We start from the raw sequence: 6,106 nt of genomic DNA on the forward strand, positions 1-6,106 counted from the left end.
CCTCTGCATCCTGACGAGGTGGTGGCAGAGGACCACCCCTGTGGGCCTACCCTCCAGTGCACTGCAGGGGGCCTTGGCCAAGCACGGAACCCCAGGGAGTCTGGAGAGCAGGTGACCCTCCCCAGCTCGCTTTTATGAAGCCCAGTGGCTTTGAAAAGGAAGCTCCATCCTCATCAGCGGTTATCCAGGCCCTGTATCTAGAACTGGCCCAGAACTACAAATGAGATCTCTGTCCCACCCTGCCTCATTTCCTCAGTTCCCTGTGGACTCAGGCCAGTAGGAGTAAGGGGCAGGGCCCCTCCCATGGCACCCCACCCAGGCTCTGGGCCTCCAGAACCCCTGGGGGAAACCAGAACCCATGGAGATACCAATCCTCCAAGATAGCAATTTCACCACCTTCCAACACCTTCCAAAGAGCTGGGCCAGCAGAGGGCTTCTTGGAGGAGAGGCCTTCCACCCTCCCCAGCCAAGGCCTGCATCCCCATGCCAGGAGGTAACCCTCCCGCAGCCAGGCCAGATGATTCAGACAGGCAGGTCCCAACCCATCCCCAGCAGCCACTCACAGGATAGGGCGGCCCTGGGGGACTGCAGGGGCTCACGCAGGGCATTGGGAGAGCTCTAACTCAGCCTGGGGTGGAGGGCTTCTCAAAGGACATGCCGACTCTGGGCTTCCCCAGACTCCTGGGAGTCCCACAGGTGTGGGGAGGGCTAGGGAGCCCCAGAGCCTGAGGAGACACAGGAAGCCATGAGAAAAACCCCACCTGTTCTCAGCTCCTGCACCTTCCCAGACACCAAAGCCCTTCAGATCAGTTGCCACCATCAGGTTTGGGGCCTGAGGTCACGTGGCTCACCCTGACACCACTCAGCAAGGGACAGGCTGCCTCTTGTAGTGTGTAGTGCTTGGAAACAGTTTCGCGTCTTGTGTGAGCTGGACATCTGTCACATTTTCGGCACTCATCACAGCATCATTTCCAGATAGGGGTAGAGCTGAGAGTCTCCTTTCTCCATCCATGGCCACTGGGTGTTGAGGGCCCCACAGACTCAAACCCAACTGCATTGTGGAAGTGAAGACAAAGACTGGGGAGTCCTGGGCCTGCAGTGTGGCCATAGGATTTGGGCATCTGCAGCACTTGCTGACTGTGTTTCAGCTTCTACCCAGACCTGAGCCTTCTTAGGCTTCCTCTTGGTTTTATGAGTGACCCTGTTTCCTTCCCATAATCTCTGGAGTGTATTTCAGATAATAACCCTTCCAGAAAATTGGGATTAGCAGCCTGGTATGGGTGTGGCTAGAGGCCGCTAACACCAGCATGTTCAGGGACAGGGCTGTGGTAGTCCTTGGCACCTCATAGCTACCTGTGGTCATAGGAATGACATGCTGGGGAAGGCCAGGCTCTGGGGGCCAAGCACTTACCCTGCCATGGAAGGTGCAGCGCTTGAGCAATTCAAGATCTCTGTTTGGAAATGAGGACAGACCCCCTGAGGGGTCAGAAGCTTCAACTCCTGACTGCTCAGGGTGGCAGAAAGCTGCCTGTGGCTGCAGACTTCATTTCTAGCAGCCATAAGACTGAGCCCAAAGCCATGCAGCTGGACTCAGACTGTTGTGAAATAGCCACAGAAATTGAACCTACAGCATCCGCAGATGTCTTGCGGGAAAGCAAGGCACACAGAGCTCAGAGACCTGGGATGGGATGAATGGGATCGCTGAAAGGACCCCAGTCTCCCAAATGCCACCCTGCCAGCCTCCACAGCCCATTTCCCCCCATTGGACAAACTTGTCCTGTACTTGAAGATGCTGTAACCCCATCTCTTGAAGGGATTACTTTCTAAGGAAAAAGTCCATTTCCCTCAGATCTCCCTGGCTCAGCCCTATCCCTTGAAACCGGGAAGAGTCAAGTCCCAACACAAAGTCACATTCAGACCGGGGAGGCTCAACCACCAGGAGACTGTGGGAGGTTGAGTTCATGTACATAGAATGGATGGAGCTGCAGAACGTGTAGGACAGATGCCAAGGGAATGGCCTGGAGCAGCAGGCCTATCCCATGGGGCCCCCGGTGATCTGGGTCACCTGAGCCGGCTTGGGCAGCCAACTGCCTAGAAGCTGGGCTCAGGGTGGCCCAGGTTAAAATTCCTGGATATAGTGCAGAGAGGAATTCAATGATTCATCCTCTCCCAGTTCTGGAGGCTGGACGTCTCTGATCAAGGTTCCTTCTGAAGCTGAGAGAAAGGTCCAGCCCAGGCTTGAGACAGCTGTCCTCACCTCACGCCTCTTCATCCCCTCTACCCTCTGTGCACATCTCTTTCTGTGTGTATCTGAATTTCCCCATTTTACACGGATACCAGTTATATTGGGTTAGGGTCAACCCTACCTCAGTATGAACTCATCTTAATTAATTATATTTGCAATGAGCCAAATAAGGTGACATTCTGAGGTCCTGGGGGTACAAATTTCAACGTGTGAACTTTCAGGGGACACAAATTCACCCCATAGCACATGTTGATATAAGCACATTTGGGGACATGATTTTGATTCCCTGCTCCCTTTTCCATCCGACCTGCTTGGGACATGGTTTTGATAGCTGGAGCCACATTCTGGACCATGAGGGTGAGCATACACATACCCCACCAGCCCTTAAACCACCCTGTGCCTGCCCCTGTGACTGGGACCCTGCTATGCCTGACCAGACCTATTCCCTTACCTGAGGGTGCTGTCATGGAAGCTTCTCGGTTCTAGGGGCCTGGGCATGTCAGAATGCCCTCCCACCCTATCCTGTGGCTGGGCATGAAGATCACTTTGCATCCACGCCCCTGGGGCTTGAAGGGGCTTAACAACCCCTGTCAATCATCAGTAAACAGCCAGAGGGGCAATGCAGCTGGTGACACCAACCAGAGGCAGGGTGCAGGAGGTGGCTATGAAGATGGGCCCCCACCACCACCATTTTGCCAGACCAGGCATCCTGTTCACTCCTACCATAGGGACCTGTGATCTCCAGTCTCCCTAAGTTACCTGTCAAAAATATACCCTTTCACCTTACAGTCCAGACCAGCCATGCCAGCACCCAGCTATTCAGCACCACGTGGCTTTGGGTACTTTGTGGCAAGGGCTTCCATCCCAGGCCAATATATGCTCACCTGAGCTCCTACCACTAAGGGCCCAGCCAAGGTGAGCTATTGGAATGTGTCCATTTTAAGATTAGCCTGAGAAAAACAGCTTTAGGAAATAAAACACACCCAAAAATATCAGTTCAGGCCTTTCAGCACCAGCACAGTAGTTTTCTGGGGTGGCCGTAATGATTTACCCCCAACTGGGGGCTCAAAAAACGATAGGAATGTTTCTCTCACAGTCTGGAGGCCAGAAGCCCAAGATCAAGGTGTCAGCAGAGCTGGTTCCCCAGGGAGACTGCTCCTGTCTTCCAGCATCTGGTGGCTGTAGCACCCTTGCCCTGGGGTTGCATGACCCCCCTCTCTGCATCATGTCATGGCTTCTCCCTGTGTCTGTGTGTCAACCTCCCTGTTTCTCTTATAAGGATGCCAGCCTTGGTATAGGGTGAATCCTAAAATTCTAAATCCAGACTAAAATTGGATTTAGGCTCACCCTAAATCTGAGATGAGCTCATCCCAGGTTCCTTACACATCTGCAGAAATGCTTTTTCCAAATGAGATCACTTTCACAGGTGCAAGGAGCAGGGATGTGGACAATCTCTGGGAGCCCACCCCACTCCCCACTACAACCACCAAGAAGTACTGGCCCCCTTTGGCCTCCTGGCATACCTACCACCTTTCCCTCTGTTACAGGGGTGTTTTAAGGTCAGTGGTAGACAATGAGAAGTATAAAACCCATGAGGATGCCATGAAGCACACCACCCTGGACAGTGCCCCTCCCCCCCACAGACGCTCACCTCAGGGCCCAGCACCTGCCCAGTCCCTGGCCCACCCATACACCAGATGGCTTACAGCACCCAGATCACAGCCAGCCCCTCACCGAGGCCAGATGGTCTGACAGGGCCCGCACACGGGACACAGAAAATCTGCTGTGCTGGCTCTGAAGCAATATCCAGAAGCTTCTGCTGCACGTGAACACACCCTACTTCCCCTCCCTTCTCACTCTGGACCTTGCTTATCCCAGCACCCAGGGAGGATGTCTCCATCCATGAGCCGGGGTAGGCTCAGCAACAGGAAATCCTGATATGTTTCCCTCTTCCTAGGCTTCCAGCCTCAAAACTGGAATATTTTGAAGCCCAGGAGTGATAGGTCATGGTCAGTGATAGTGGCCTAGGCCCTGCCCTTGGGGCAACCCTCTGCTGAGGCCTCCCCATCAAAACAGGACGAGTCACGGGTTGTCACTGCCAGGAAGGGCCTTGCCATGTGCTGACTTGGCAAATGAGGAGAGGCCTAGGGCCTCCTGTGAGGCTGGACATCCCCTGCCAGGAGCACTGTCCAGCTAGGGGAAGACACAGGTCTAGTCCCCAGGAGCCCCACAGCCACCAGGTACCTCCAACAAACATATGAGTGCTCTTGGGGGTGTCAGTGACCTAATGGGCTCCCCACAGTACCTCAGGAACACCCTTGAGGCTATCCCAGAGAGCCACCCTCAGGCTGGGGGCCCTCGGCTGACCAGGTGCACCTGGATGGGGTGCTTTGGCCCTGCAGGTGTCCCCAGAGCATGGGGGGTTCTGTTGGCAGCAGCAGGGCTCCTCTCTGCATTTCCTTTCACTCCATGGGGCCTGTACAAAGTTCAGAGCCTGGACCCAGCCTGGGCATCCTGCACCCAGTCCTGCCAGGGCAGCCTGCTCCGCAAGCAAGAGGGCCAGGAATAGGAGCTGAGGACTGGGTTTAGGGCCTGGGCAAGTGGTTTATACTCAGATTTACATTAAATTTAAATAATTAGGATTTGATTTGTTGAAGTTATAAATTCAAATCCTAATTTTTTAACCTATTAAGTTCAACTTTACAAACCGTTATTCCCTTTATAAGCCTAACAGATTTTAAAGTCATTTTTAAGCCTCTCATAATATTTGGCCCCATCTACAAACTCAGTTAGTTAATTAAGCATTTTCAATATTCCAAACTAAGTTTATAAATTAAATCCCTCTTGCTTCCTTTTTAAGCACTTTATCTTGTCTGAGTTGACAACAGAATCTTGGGCACTTCAAAACCTCATGCACTTAATAGATTTTTTAATGTGGTGAACCCCAGGTTGTCTTTAATGTTCTAGAAACACGAAATACCAAATGTGTTCAGGTTTCACTTACTATGTAAACACTGTTTCTAATTCTTTTAAACTTTTCTCTGTTTCATCCTAATTCTTCCTGTGGCTGAAAAAGACGTGTACCCACTGAAAGCTTTCAATTCAGGTTTTGAGGCCCTTTGGCACTGGCTCTGCCAGCTGGGAAGCTGACTGCTCTGTGCTGGCAAGTCCACAGGTGTGGGGAAGCCCTGCCTAGCAGGGGACTCTGCGGAGGAGGCCAGCTCTGGGTTCCCTGTCCCTCCTTCCCGCCTGCTCTTGGGGCCTGCAATGCAGACCCAGAATGAACTTGGGTGGGTTTTGCAGTTCTTTAGCTCCAAACCTCTGAACTCAATGGGATCCTAAGGTGACTAAATGCTTTCCTCACCAACAGAATTTTGATCTTGCTGGGGTCCCTTAGCGTTACTGAGGTCCCCTCCAGAGCTCTGCCTGATTTGGGGTCACTATCCCAAAGGTCAGGCCTCAGGGCTGAGCTGGGTGCCACCAACGCAAACTGCCCAGTGGCACTTGACAGTTGTCATATACACGCCCAGCCCACAGACCAGACCCCAGCCACTAGGGAAGACTGCGAGGTCAGCGGGCAGGAAATGTGGGGAAGAGAAAGAAGGAAACATGACCAGGAAGAAAAGAGAACAAAGTTCAGTTCGGAGAGAAGCTCTGAACAGCAAAAATGGGGAAGGAGCCGCGCGCCGCGCCCTGCGGCTGGTCTGCCGACCGCCGGACTAGGGTGCGGCCGCGCCAGGTTTCTACAGGGACCTGAAGGGGACACGGATACGGACCGGCCAGCCGGTCTCCGGGTGGCGAACCGAAGTTGCGCGCCCGCGCGCCCTGCCTCTGGAGGCTCCCACTCCAGCCCCTCTGCGT

This window comes from Manis javanica, chromosome 11 (assembly GCF_040802235.1).
Source record: "Manis javanica isolate MJ-LG chromosome 11, MJ_LKY, whole genome shotgun sequence".
Classification (NCBI taxonomy): domain Eukaryota; kingdom Metazoa; phylum Chordata; class Mammalia; order Pholidota; family Manidae; genus Manis; species Manis javanica.